The following is a 15,570-nucleotide window of genomic DNA, read 5'->3' as shown; positions in this document are numbered from 1 at the left end:
CCTCTATCACGTGGAAGTATTTTTGTGGCGTAGTGATATGGACACCAAAAAACATAGTTCTGTGTGATAGAGGTGTCAAAAATGTTGCTCTATATTGTAGAAATAGGTCAACAATACAAATGATGCTAGTTTTGTGAATTCATTTACTTTTAATGCGTGCCCCCCTGTGCCCCCCACAAAATTAACTACTTAGTATTTCACCAAAACCAGAGCAGAACTCCCACCACAGGACTCAGGCAATCAATTAATATAGTTGCAACCACTATATTAATAGCAAGTATTTAAGTTAAAAAATTGTGAACTATCCCTTTAAGATAAGAGGCCAAGTACACACCCACACAGATGGATGCACATGTGGGTGGTCTGGAATATCTTCAACAAAGCACCAGTGCCATCTCATGGACACTTTATGAAGTACATATTCAGAGAGGCCCTCCTTAATTCACAATGAAATGCATTGTCCCAAACGTTCTGTTAAATATAGAACTTCCCAATTTATGTCCATATAGTGTCTTTGTGATGTAAAGAATTTGAAGATAAAAAACCTGTGTAATTGTAGGATTCTCCATTGGAATGACATATTGTCGAGTATCGACCAATAACAGAACAAGAAAGTAAATGCAAAAAACTAAAACTTTAGTTCTCTACGATTTGGGATTTCTTTTTTCCCCCCAATTTCTCCCCACACCCATTTATGTTAGGCCTACTGCTGTAATATCGTACTGACTCACCTACCAGTGCAGAAGCCCCCACAGGGAGGACATAGAGCCTTCGTTCTACTCCTCCTGCCCAACACTAACTGCTTACAGGTGCCTACACGTAACCCTAACCCAGCCTGTAGGACGTGCCATGACAATTAGCCTATCACCCGCACCGCCCAGCTTCCATCGACAAAGCTGGATGCACAACGGTGGATTCGAACCCACAACCGCCACAGTGGTGGGCATGCAGTTTGGGATTTCATACATGAAATCTTTAAGATTATGGAGTGAGAGTAGTGATTTGCTCTTTCTTGTTTGGAACAAGTTTGGCCATCAAATAATGTGGCATGGAGGAAGCATGAGGCACAATGCCCTCACGCCTCAACTTACTATTAATCAAGTCAGTTAGCTCAACATCATTTTCATAAGGACTCAACCATTTTAAGTCAGACAGTCTGTAAAATGGTAAACATGCTGGTAAACAGACAAATTAACTAAAACGAAGATTGAAGTGAAGACTGGCAACAGTCTAGTTTAGTACATTATATTGCACTCTCATTTATATGCACCACCTTTATAATGTTGCACTCTTCCAATTATAATACTGCTAGTGTCGCTTGGGGTCGTTGGTTTGTGCATGTCTAGTGAGAAGTGAACTCTGAGGCATTTGGTATAGTAGTACGGTATATCATTGATTGATTAAATTAAAGGAAAACATTGTTTTATTATTATTATTATTGCTAATGGGAGGGCTAGCGTGGCATTGGTCCGACCTCACCACTCATCACCAGGAATACTGGTCCCTCATTGCCTGATAATAATGAAGTTGCCAGTGATGCTGGTCCCTTAAACGAGAGGACACAGACATACATACTCCGACTGTATACCCACTCTACTTTGAGTGCTACTAACTAATGTCTAATATAACTGCTGTTCTAAATCCTTTAGACCCGTTATTAACCTTATACCAACCTTGAAACCTAAGTTACGTCTTGGTGGTCCATTATTGGCTATTGATGGTAACTCAAATCTATACATCTGGGGGGGGGGGGTGTCATATTTCATATTTTCAGATGTGGATTGGCGGCCAAATACAGCTAATTCTGGGGGTCTTAATTTGACATGAAAAATTGTGTGATCTAAAGGTCAGAGGCCAAAAGTAAGAGCACGAAAGTTGTTCGGCATAAGGAGACGCATATGTGTATCGAAGTTCCATTGTCGACGGTCAAACGGTTCATGAGCTACCGGCTACAGAGCTGACAATGAGGTTATATCTTCCCTTCTTCTCTGGAATCCTGTCTCAAGGCAGACCAGAGGTAGAAAACTTTCATTCCCTGATGTCATCGATAGGGACACATGTATCAGTAAGCAGGAACTGGGGATGGCAATGAAGGACCGGAAAGTCTGGCGTGGCATTGTGAGACCCCGGGGCAGACCAAGGTGCAGTTGGAGATAATACATCGACTCACTGGCCTTGGAACGTCTCGGAATCCTCCAGGAGGAAGTCACTAATGTTGCTTTGGAGAGGGAAGTCTGGAGCACTCTGGTGGAGCTGTTGCCCCCGCAACCCGACTACAGATAAGCGTTTGAAGATGGATGGATGATCTCGACCACGGTCGAAAAATGATGAATAAAACACGTTATTTATAGCACCTTTTTAAACAAAGTTACAAACTTAAAATCAAACAGTAAATATTGGTTTATATTTCAGAACAGTCAAACGACCACTTCACCATTGTGCCCACTTTTTGACATTTTTAAAGACGTCCACAGACGTCCTGACATGTGGTAATTCCTAGGACGTCTGTGGACGTTTTGGGCACAAAAGTGTTAACTTCATAGGTCGTCAGTGCTAATTATAATGGTCCAAAGTGGTCTATTGTATCTAAGGAGGGCTGTGGCATTTCAGAAACCTGCCTACCAGTGATATCATCGGTAGCCTGGTTAGATTTAAAACATTATTTTGTATTAATGTTCAACATGTTAACTTTCCAGGAAGAAAAGGCTGTAGTTTCCAACCTTATGAAGATAAGGTTGGAAATGGATGCTCCTTTAAGATCAAATCACTGCAGTAACCATTTTGAATAGTTGAAAAGCAAGCATTTTAATGTAATATTTATAAGATTGAAATGCCTTAGATATGTTTTGTACTTTCCCATTCAATGAGACTGTCAAACATGATTTGACTGTGAACATAAAAGCTGGCTTTGGCTAATAGCTTGATATGGTTCAAATTAAAATGAATCTGTCCTAAAAGTAGACTTTTATATTTAATTTGTTTCAGCCGATTAGTCATATATATATAGTCTTGTACATATATTGTATATATGTACAAGAGCTGTGACCACCCCACATTTCATTTTTCAACAGGCTGGGAATGTTTCTGACAGCTTGTAATAATGAAGCCTCAATCAGAAGAATTCCCAGACGAGATGGGGATGTTAAACCTGACACTACATGGATTTCCCATCCTAAATCCAGGTTCTGTGATTACATCTGTGATTTTAGGTAGGTGGCAAAAACGGGGTTAGACACATGCACCGTGTCATTCCACGGACACACACACACACACACACACACACACACAAAGTTCTGAGGGCACAATTAGTTTGGGGGGCATACAGTAGGGGTGACACAATTTTCTACTGGTATAACACACTGACATCCGTGTAAGAGATTTGGCCCATATTGTTTTGAGTAGCCAAACAGCATTGGCCACGCCTCGTCGTAAGTTAACTTAAGTCATAAGACCTGGTACTTAAGAAACGCAAAATAGGGCCCTTTTCAAAGACATTGGACATTATTATAAAACATATGTTATTCAAATGTATTAATATTTTTTAGTAAGTGAAGACTGTGTGCAGGACTCCATTTTCTGCTGTATAACTCTTGAATCGTAGGTCATACAATCCAACAAATTTGTCCCCTCGATTCCTTGGAATACCGATTTGTGTGAATCTATACTTAATTTAATTCTGAGACTTGATTTACTTTTCATACGACGTTGCCCCATTTGGGACCATTATTCTCTGGGTTAAATTAACAGTGAGGATTTATTTTGTCAGTGTACCGTTTAAACTAATGTTTTTTCTAAACTGACTGTGTACAAGGTCATTACACGGTACACATTATCTCTGGAGACATGTATTCAAGATGTATCACTTTTATTTTCCATTTAGCAATGACTGAATCCTGCAAGCCCTAGGTAGACAACCCTGCCAGGCGGAGACCACACTTTATTTTCAAAGTCTGTTACAGAAAGGGATTGATGCTGATATAATGTTCAGCAAAAGTGCAACACACGTTAATAAGTTGTATCCCAATCTCCTACAGTACACTCTCCTCAAGTGCTGTGTATTATGAAACAAATCTTTGACAGTCACAGTAGAAGAATGTTTGACCTACAATACATATTACAAAATGATAGTTATTACATTTTCTGCTGGTTGTGTTTGTGGGCTGTGAGCTGTGAGCTGACCACCCAAGTATCCCCGGTCAGAGAGATTATGACACCAAAGTAGCTTATCAACAATGTGGCAGTTTATTCTCCATGGTTTCTACAAACAAACAAATACATTAGCAACTAGTGTAATGGCAAAGTACTCAGAATACAGCATATTATCTCAACATTATGGCAAAGTGAGCAATATATCAACGTGTTGTAGAAATAATATATTAAAGTCAAAGCAGAATAAAGGCTTACATAGTCAAGTACCCATGGCTGGTAGTGGGTAGACTCAGGGAGATCTGCAGGTGCTGCACGTTGCCTGTGTGAAGGCTGGAGATGGAGACTGCATGAGGAGTGTGGATGTGGAATGAGTTGCTGGTTATATGTGGCACACCTAAACTGTGATTGGCTAATGAGTTGAGTTGTGTAATGGCAAACACATGTGTGATTGTGGATGCAGGGAATGGGGAATGTCCACCAGAGGCTGCCATTCTGACAGCATGGATATAATTCACAACAATAGTACTGAAAAAGGAAGAGAGAGAGAGAGAGAGAGAGAGATAGAGAAAAAAACATTGCATGGATGCACCTGGGACGTATCCTCAGTGATGTATCCCAAGGTCATTGGGGTTTCGGGTCTCAGAACATCATACTGATCACTCAGGTGATCTTACTATACGTAAGAACTCTTTGAATTCATCATCCGTGACCAGTAGTTTTAGCAGCAGTGGGAACATGGCGGGCAATTGTACCTGCCTTAGTGATGGTCTTGACATTTTTGGCATTAAAAAAAGTGATGTAACGCCCTGTCATTACATCAAAGTATAATTAGTGACAAGTGATGGGACCACTAGTATAAAGGCCTGTTATCTTTAAACAAACTATACACATAGCACCAGAGTAGACCTAGCAGACAGTGAGTGTGCAGTCAATTTGTTGGACAATTAGAGAAGTCAATCAAACAATAATTCATGTCATGATTTGTAAATAATGTAATATTATAATTTGGTAAGATTACTTACACTAGTCTCGTGTAGTCAGACAACTATTCCACAATCTCCCAATGCTATATAGTCTGGAACTACAGCTCCGGAAATCCGAGTAAGGAAGCTGCCATTTCCGTTCACGAAAATATCTTTAAAAATATCTTTAGAGCTTATTTTTTATTTCCTTTCTGCTAAGCAGCAAGCTATATATGCTTGGATGATTTCTATTTATATTAGGATAAATGTGCGCGACTGTAAAGACGAAACGGAAGTGGCGAGGAGGCTCCACTTCAGCTTTATAGTTTACTCATGACAGCTCTTCCGTTGCTCCAGACTGTATGAATGCATTTGGAAATTGCGAGAGGCAACAGTATGGTAACGCAAAACTACTTACACATTATGTAACTATTAACTGTTTAGCACTGTAGCTCTACAACATTCCACATAAAATGATTGAAAATCATATCATTTTAGTTCAGTGACCAGGGAGCTAAAGAATGGTTCAGGAGCTGTATTCTCCCATGGGAATAAATAGAATACAACATTCTTCCGGTCTCCTAAAAAGGTGTCTGCCGACTTCACACTGATACGGGAAGTAAACCGGAGATGGCGAGGCTTGCTATTTCCGTCTTGGGTTTGTGCATTGCAACATGTGACCAGCTGCTGAGCTGGGGCTACATACCTGGAGCACAGGCAGAGCTACAGCCCAGGCAAACACACCCCAGACGGTTTCATGACCCTGTTGACATTTAAGCCAGAAGAAGACTGATAGTGATAGAAGGACTAGGCTAGGGGGTTTGTGCAACAGCTGCACATTTAGGACTACATTTCTAGGACATAGACTTTTAAAATCTTGGGCATTTCAGCTCAAGACAATAAGCAAATGAAAACTGTGAAGTGCTTGAAGTAAATTATCAATAATTAGGTTATTCCATAAATCAGTATGATAAGCATGTCCCTATAGCATCTAATCAACCAGTGTTACTAGTACTACACAATTTTACTTTATTTTCAACAATGATAGGAATGATTTTGGTCTTTATGGAGAGCAGACTCTTTTGACACAGTTACAATACTATTTCAAAGTTTCCCCCACAAAATAATAAATCAAATGAATCTGACAAAAGTGTCTCAGAAATGTAAATTACCCATTTAGAGTCCAAGCTCATTTGATTTAAATTGCCACATGGAACATGCGACAACATTTCCCTGCTTGAACATGCGAGTAAGTGACAAATAAACCCTCTTGAATCTTGAACTCTGTTGAATCACCAGAAACTACCATGGCATCTGTACATTGTTAACTGGCTAAAACAGAAATAGGCACAATAGGCAATATGTGTGTACACATATTTGACTGGACAAAGTGTCCCCACACTTCATTAAACATTGTGTGAATGCCACAGCATAGTAGATTAAGTTTTTATCTATCATATTAATATGAATGAATCCCTTTGACTGACTCTTTATTTTGTAATATAAAATCTCTCTCTCTCTCTCTCTCTCTCTCTCTCTCACTCTCTCTCTCAAAGGAGACATAAAGAACTTAATTTTATTGAAACTATGTAGGCTAGGCAGATAGGACACTATCTAAAGCCCCTTTCCAGTGGAACACTCAGTGTAGAATACTGTCGCACTCCATCAGCAAAGAACCTGTAACCTGTAAATGTAGCTAAGGTAACAACGTTATTTGTGGATTTGTTTTATTCAGGTGTTTCTGAGTTCTGACACACACACACACACACACACACACACACACACACACACTTAATCAATTAATTAATTAATTAATGTTAATAGGAAAGGTTGAGGTACTTTATGGTCTTCCTAATTACAACGCTGCCATAATAATGCTCGCGCATCATCCGACAGTTGGGTAGGTTATAGTCTCCATACGACAAGACAAAGATGCCCCTCATTACAGCATCTTTCATATTGGCCAACACAATTATTATTGTTTGTCACGTGCAACTTTGCCACGGTAGAGAGCTGGAAGGTCAGTGTTTTCAATTACAGATTGCATTGCTGATATCTAGTATCGGATTCTTGATCATGACATCATCTGTGCCTGTGGACAGTGTTAACCTCCTGGAGGCCACAGACACTGAGGATTGAATACTGTTACCAGCACAGTCACACGGCGAGTGAATAGAATCACATATTCAGACACGTATAACAAATATAAATGTAATCACCTTCATAATCATCATTGCAATTATATAGCCATTGGAATTACAGTATCATTGTGAATTGTCTCTTCTGACCAATTTAAACAAGTTCTTAGTTTAGTTTAGTTTTTAGTATAACCCACATTCCTTTGTCATTATCTCCAATGTTGTCATCATTAGTTCAGGGGTGGGAAACCTTTTGGGGCACAACATCACTTAGCTGTTTTCTAAGCTGGGGTGATCAGCCATCGTCTGAGAGGCTTATAGACTGCTAATTAGAATAAGTTGAATAACAATGAGACAATAATTGAATATGAATAATAAAGGTAAGGTAAATTCTGTCATCAAACAATAATGGAAAGAAATAATAATTTGTAATTAATGATTTTAAAATACTGATGATAGCACATTATAAAAAATGTGGCTACTAAAGAAAGAGGACAGATTCTCTGTTTATTTGACATGACACCACATACATATATGGCACTGCTAATAAAATGCAATAAATAATCCAAGCAGGTATCACTGGACATCAATATTTAATGAAACAAAAACCACAAAGTCTGTCATTTTCAGAACTGTTACTGATTAACACAGTTGAAAAGTTAATCTTCAGCTTGACTTAGTTTGAATGACTGTAGGCCTATACCTAGAAAGATAAATAGAAAGTTACATCTTTTTACCTCGAAAGATAAATAGTGGTGGTTTAAAAGTAGTAGTAGCCTAATATTGTCACGATACAAGGCAGGAGGTTTTCGGACCCAAGTGCAGGACAGAGGCAGAGAGGCTAAGTAGGTTTAGGCAGAAGGTTTATTACCAAAATCCAGGTACAGGAACACGAGGAAAACAAGAACTGGAAAATACTCTGGGAGTTCACTATATGATCAAACACAAGTGACATACAACAATGATCTGACAAAGGAAAAGACAAAACCAGGGGAGTATAAATACACAGACACAGGTGAACTCAAACTGATAATCAACACTAGGATAGGCTAACAGGCAAACAGAACACAGGTGACTAGGGTTACACTAATACAGGGAGGTGAGACAAGGCAGGTGACATCAGACAAGGCAGACAGAAAACACAGGAACAAGACTACAAAATAAGAGTACACACTAAAACACACAAACTAGGAACAAGGAACACTAGAAAAACATAACACATGTCACGGAACGTGACAAATATAGTACGTAACAGGTTACATAGACATCCTATTGATATGCACCCAGGGTCTAATTTGAGATATGTCATAGATCAGTAAAATATTGGTTTGATAGATGAATATAAAAATCTGACCAGGCAGGCTCTTCTTCAGACAGTAGGTTTTGGATGTGCATGCCTTTCAGCCTGTTTTTCAGCCTCTTTTTCAATATGAAAGCCTCAACATGACATGATGTGAATGGTTTCACATTCAGCTCTGTAGCATGACCTTGAACTGGTTGAGATCAATTATTCTAACACAATTATCTTCAGTATGTTTTGCATTCATAAAGACACACCTGAAATTGTAGAGACAGATTCCACATATCCAAACTTCTTCTACTTCACTTTTCCATTTGCGTATTTGTTGCTCCCTTCATTTTCTCCTCATAATTATTTTTTTCCCCCATTGAAACATGTCTGCCCTTTAGAACTCGCAGGGTTTTTTTTTTTTTTTCTCGCTCTCTGTCTCTTTTTCTGTCTCCCCTCCCTCTCTCTGTCCTTCTTTCCTTTTCTTTGGCTGCTTTTCATTCTGTTTTCTTTCATTGTTTTTCTTTTCTCCCTCGCCTAGGGACCCCTTTTTTTCTCTCTTCCTCTATTCAGGTTTTCTTTATTCTCTTTTCTGAATAGTTGTGGTACTTTAAGGGGAAGGGGAAGGAGAGAGAGCGGGGAGGGAGGTTAGTTTCAGTCAAAGCTGCAGCACAAAACTTCCTCCCACACCACATGCAGTGTGTCTTGGAATTGGTTTGTCACCGACTGGAAGGCACACTCTGCCTCCTTATATACCGGCATGGATGACAACCCTACAGAATATTGGTTCCTTTCAACGTTAGGCCTACGCGGGCAAAGGTCCTGCCTAAAAGTGGTGTTAGTTCACATGACGCGGTCGTGTGTTAAACTGCCAACCAGCGACATGTGAACGCTATTATCTCCTGGTCGAGGTGCAAGCAGGGAGGTGTTGTGTGCTTCACGAGGACGTCTTCATCAATGCAGTGAAATGACAGGTTACCTTGCGGGAGGCAGTCCCATTGCCATGGTGGGGGAACGTTATACCTACTCAATGGGCATTAGTCACAGTGGGACTCCAGTCAGATAAACACACCTAGGAGTAAACTGCATTGCGAGAACATAATAAAATAATGCTTGTACATTTGTTGATGTAGCCGTTATGTATTGTAATGGGGGAAATAACCTTGTGGAAAAATACAGCTTTGTGATCAGTACTCTTGATAGACAAAGCCATACCAGCCAGTTAATCTTCAGGTATCATGACAGAAATCATTCCGGCTCTTTATGATAGTAAAAGACTACAGCAAGTGCACCTATGGTTTCTACTGCACAGTCACACGCATCCACTTTCTCCCAGACAATTTAATGCATACCTCAATAGCATTGAAAGTGGGCTGGATAAATTGGAAATGATTAAAAATGCAGAAATGACAGGGAAACCGATAAAACTTTCTCTCTATAAGTAAGAACCAAAAAACCAGCATGATGGAATGGCAGGCTTGAAGGGGAGAGAAAGGTGAAAGACAGATGAAAGTGAAGAGAGATAAAAGCCGGAGTGAGGAGGGTGTGGGATAAAGCAGGAGGAAGGGAGGCAGAGATGAAAGCAAAATGAGAAAGATAAGAACAGAGTGAGAGAGACAGAGAGGGAAACGGAGGAAGAGATAGATAGTGTACAGAGCAGAGAGAGAGGTAACCATGGAAACAGGAGGAAGGTACAAAAGAAGAGATAGACAAAGGGTTTGATTTAAAAGAATGAAACTTGGACGAAAGAAAAGTAATTCGGACTGAAATTTGTTACTAGGCAGTGGGAGGAATAATATGAGAGGGACAGCCATGGAGGGACAGGGGCTCTGTCCTCACCGTGTGGTTTTGTCAGCTTGAATAAGGCTGTTCTAACCAACATAAGGCACTCCAGAGACCTCTAGTGTTAATAGGCTTCTGTGGTTCATTCTGGGCCTCACCTTGAGTAAATCTTGGGCCATTTCAGTATACCGGTAAGATTGATGACATCATGCTATCTGTTTGCCTGTTATGTCCATCCGTCCGTCCGTGTGTCCAACCGCCCTTCCGTCAGTCAAACAAAGAGTTAAGGCCCCTGTCCACACAAAACAGGAGATGAATCCGACGAGTTTACACAATACAGATGCCTAGATTTCACACAGATACTTCATCCATAAATCACAGAGGGGACTGCACTGTAGGGCTACAACAACAACGAAAAAAGAAAAAAAGAAAAGAAAAAGAAATGAACTACCTGGGCAAATTCCTCTCCCACCTTACTGCAATGAAGCTGCATTCCTGATCAGAAGATATGGTTCCACCATGCTTCTACATTGTGTTCAGTGACTTATTGAATGAGCTTGAGGTACACGGTGTGTACTGTACGTGTGCTTCACTGTTGACTATATCCTTTCTGTTGGATAAATGAAATGTGTCTATATATATTAGGATTCATATTTGTATATCTATATAGAGTTACAGGCAGACAGAGGGTTTTTATTCTGTGGTTTTTGAGTCTCTTGTGGCTATCCCTCTTCCTCCCTTCCCCCTCTCTGTTTTTCTCTTCTCTGTCTTTCTCTCTCGTCCTCTGTCTCTGTTACTCTCTCACTCACTCACTCCCCCTCCCTCCTCCCTCTTTCTCTTGATCTCTCTCTCTCTCTCTCTCTCTCTCTCTCTCTCTCTCTCTCTCTCTCTCTCTACACACGCTCTCTCTCTTTTGCTCTTCCATGCCCCCCCCCCTCTCTCTCTCTCTCTCTCTCTCTTGTGCTCTCTCCCTTCTTTCTCTTTCCTTCCATAGCTCTCTGTCTCACTCCCTCGCCCCCCTCTCTGTTCCTTTTATATCCTCCTTGCTGAATGCTCTTCTCCTCTCCTCCCTCAACTCTGTCTTTTCTCCTTTATATTCAGTCTTATTTTTTTTCAAGCTCTCCCCACACTCCTTTCTCCAATGTTGTCTCCAAGCAGAGCTATTTCATTGCTAATATTCTGTCTTCCCATTTAGTACCCCATACAGAATGGGGGGGGGGGGGGGGGGTAATCTTTTATTTAGTCTTTTGGCTCTGGCCATCTCTGCATCCTGTCTCACTGTTTCGGTGAGACTGATTTGTTGAGAGAATTATAAAGACATGATTTGTTGAAACCCCACAAAAAGGGAAGAAGGAAGCAAACATGGAATCCATCAGTGTTGAATCAGTCATGTTGAATACTCTGCAGTGAGTTTGGTAGTGATTCACCTATGGGCCAGCCAGTCTCGTTCCTTAGTGCAGATGATGATGCATGCTCAAAAACCAAAGTTACTGCACTGCTCACATAAGCGACTGTTGTGGTGACTTTGCCATAATAAGGTGGGGGAAGCAGGTTTGTGATCACCTGTTAATGTGTCAACATTAATATATTAATGGAAGGAGCTAGATTGAGGCTTGCTGCCGGGGTGTGGCTGCTTTTATACAGTTTGGTATATTCCATCTGCGTCAAGCTGTGCTAGGGAAAAAAAGAAGCTTGGTGTGTGTGTGTGTGTGTGTGTGTGTGTGTGTGTGTGTGTGTGTGTGTGTGTGTGTGTGCGCGCGTGTGCGCGCGTGCGTGTGCGTGCGTGTGTGTGTGCGCACGCTTTTTTAAGGCCTAATTATGGTGGCTAATCATGCTTGGGTCTTACTTTTAGATCGACAGGCCACAAAGAGGTGAGCCCCGCAATGACAGAAGGTGTGTGGGCCTGCATCCTCAGACAGTGTGCAGAGAGGGAAGGCCAGCTTAAATATCATAATTGTCCCATAATCCAAAGACATGTCTGATCTCAAAACACAGACCAAATGTTAGGCTATTTCCTCTTTTATCCCCTTCTATCTGTAGTGATTTGACAAAACGGTGGATTTGGAATATGGTAAAAAGCTAGGAAAAAAATATATTCCTCTCCTGGATATTATATCTATTATATCTGTCTCAACTGCCTATATGTAGCTTTTCAGTTTGCCTTATGACAGCAGAGTGATGTTAAATTATAACCATCACCTTATAGCAGCTTTCACACAACCCCAGCAAACTCTGATTATATGCGCTCTGTCACTGTTGAATGAGGAAATCTACAATACTGACTGTGAGCTCACTAGCCTATAGCAAGTTAAGAGTAGGATATATTGTATGTGCAGCACAGGGACTGACTGGAAGCTAGAAGACCAGCGCAGTAGCTACTCAGTATATTGTCATTTGCATTTGTCAGGATGCACAGCATACATGTAGCCTACAATCATTTGTTTAACAGAAAACTTGAGTATAGCCATCAAACCTGTCTCTCGATACCTGAAAATGTCTGTCTGTCTGTCTGTCTGTCTGTCTGTCTGTCTGTCTGTCTGTCTGTCTGTCTGTCTGTCTGTCTGTCTGTCTGTCTGTCTGTCTGTCTGTCTGTCTGTCATTCTCACTAGCCCCCCAGCCCCCTCCCTTCCTCTTTCCATTCTCAATAGGGGGAAAAAAGTTATAACATGTGACCTATATCATATGATACTGTAAGGCATGGTTCTCATCTTATAGATAAACATTCACAGCAAATTGTCCGTTTGGACGGTTTAAAGAGAAGAGGTTCCTTCAAAAGTAGGACTTTTAGTCACATGGACACCCGTGTCAGAAGAGTGTTTGTCTGAGAACTGAAAGTGTGCGGAACTGAAAGTGTGCTGTGTCAGTGCCGTGTGCAAGGAGTTGTCCCTGAAATCGCAGCTGGGTCGTGACTTATACTTCCCCCCGCTCTCTTATGGATGTCAAAACCATTGTTAAGATGTTTTTCTTTACTATTCTATGAATCACAATACTGCCATTGGTTTGCTTTAGACCCGGACATAAATACAGACTGAGTAGATGGACAAATGAGCAGGTTTTGCTGTTATGAAGATTTCGGGCCCTGCATGGAAAGGAGTATTATTCCTTCCCCAAACTTTTGTTGTCTGTGTCTTTTTCATTTTCCCCATAGGCTAGTCGTGTGTTGTTTTATGTACGTGTCCCTTGTTGTTCCATCCATGTGGTTTCTTTGTCTTTCAGCCTCTTATCTCTTTGTTTCTTCCCTCTCTCTCCTTCTATTTTCTCTCTCCCGTTCTCTCCCTTGACTTCCTGCTATCTCTCCCCCTCACTCACACCCTCACTCAATCTCTCCTCCCCCCCCCAACCCCCTCCCTCTCTCTCACTCTCATTCCCTATCTCTCCCTCTCCTCCTCCTCTCTCCCTCTATCTTTCTCATTCTCACAGCACTCCCAGGCGCTGATGATTGATCAAGGTTTTCAAGGTTTGCCCTTTCCTGTTATTTAGTGGGAAATGTTTATGCACGTCTCCGAGCCGCACAGTCACAATTGGCATATGTCCGTGCAGCGTTGTTGCATTTTGCATGTGTACAGTAGTGCACACATATATATATGCTATATATATTCGTAGATATATATACTGCTGTATATGTTGTTGTGACAGTGTCACTTTTTCAGGCAATGCCAATCTTGTGTTTATGAGTTAAAGGATCTTGTGAGGTAAGCACGGCGTTAATAGCGTACCTGTCTCATTATCAAGATCAGCATGTGGATGTGGATGTACCTAAAGCACACACAACCTGTACTTAGCCTGCAGGTACTGTGTGCCGCACTGTTTCTCAACACAGCCTGAAAGAAATCTGGAAGTTCAATAGTTAATGTCTTCCCTTGCTGTTTTTCCTTTTCGTCTCTCTCTCTCTCTCTCTCTCTCTCTCTCTCTCTCTCTCTCTCTCTCTCTCTCTCTCTCTCTCCTTTTCTCTCTCCGTTCCCCTTGCTCTCACCCCCCCACTCTCTCTCTCCTTCATTCTGCACGCCCCCCCCCCCCCTCCACCCCCTCCCTTTCTCTTGCTGATGGACTCTTCTTTTTATTTTCACACTCCACCATCCCCCCTTTTTTTCTTCTCTCTTTTTTCTCTCTTCTTCTTTCCTCTAGACCCCCCCTCCTCCTCCTCCTCCACCTCCTCTCCCTCTTTCACTGCGTTTTCTTTCAACCCTCCCTCTATCTCTCTTCCCATCCCCACCCCCCTCTCCAGCGCACCCCCCCACCTCTTTTCTTTTTTCTTTCTTTTATTCTGTCTTTCCCTTTCTTTTACCACATCCTTTCTTATGCTTCAGCCCCCCCTCCCCCGTCTCTCCTTTCCCTTCTTCCTTCTTTTTTGCTGCATTCTCTCCTTCCCTCCCCCACCCCTGCTCTCTTTCCTCTCTCTCCCTTTTTCTTTCTGTCTCTCTCACTACCCCCCGCACCCCCATCCCCCCCCACCCCTTTCCTCTGCTCAGCCTCACTCCCCCTCCCTTTGCCTCCTTTCTTCCTTATTCTCTCTCTCCCCCACGTCTGTCTCTCCCCCTCCCTCCCTCCCTCCTCTAACTGCTTTTCTCTCCTTTCTCTCTCTCCTTCTCTTCTCTTTTGTCACTCAATTTTTTTTCTTTTCTCTTCTCTCTGTATTTCTCAGACGCTGTACTTCGGGCTGTCTCTGTAGTTAATTACTTTAAATCTGGAAGAGAAAAATAAAATACAATATGGCTAACAAACTACAGTACACAGTGAAACCCGGAGCCTTAATATAACTCTGAAGGTTTGAAAATGGACCCACGTGGACCCTTGTGAGTCCTTGCGGATCTCAGAGTTAAATTAACGCTCAGGGTTTTACTGTGTACATGGTCTCTGGAAAGTTAAATTTCGAGCATATCTCAGCCACTATCTGTCTGACAGACACACCTCCACCCTTAGTCTATGTGTGTTGTGTGTGTCAGTGTGAGATAGAGTGTACACACTCGTGTGTGCCTCTATGCGTTTGTGTATGTTTGTGTTTCCCCCTCTCTCTCCTTTTCACTCTCTGTTTTTGTGTGTGCACACACGTGCGTATATACGCGTGCGCACACAGAGGAACTACTGATTAGATTTTATAATTGTTTGTGTGTTTTTGCGCTCACTCGCTGCTATAAGAGGGAAATGCAAAGTATGCTGAGTGTGATCAAGAAATGATAGAGGCACTGTCTCTGCTGTGTGCTTTTAAAAGAGAAACGTGCGCTGAAGGGTCATGCTGAATTGTATGTAGTGA

Source organism: Protomyctophum bolini, assembly GCF_963924005.1.
Source record: "Protomyctophum bolini genome assembly, chromosome: 4".
Lineage (NCBI taxonomy): Eukaryota > Metazoa > Chordata > Actinopteri > Myctophiformes > Myctophidae > Protomyctophum > Protomyctophum bolini.
The sequence above is the reverse complement of the archived record's forward strand: the minus strand, read 5'-3'. Positions refer to the sequence as shown.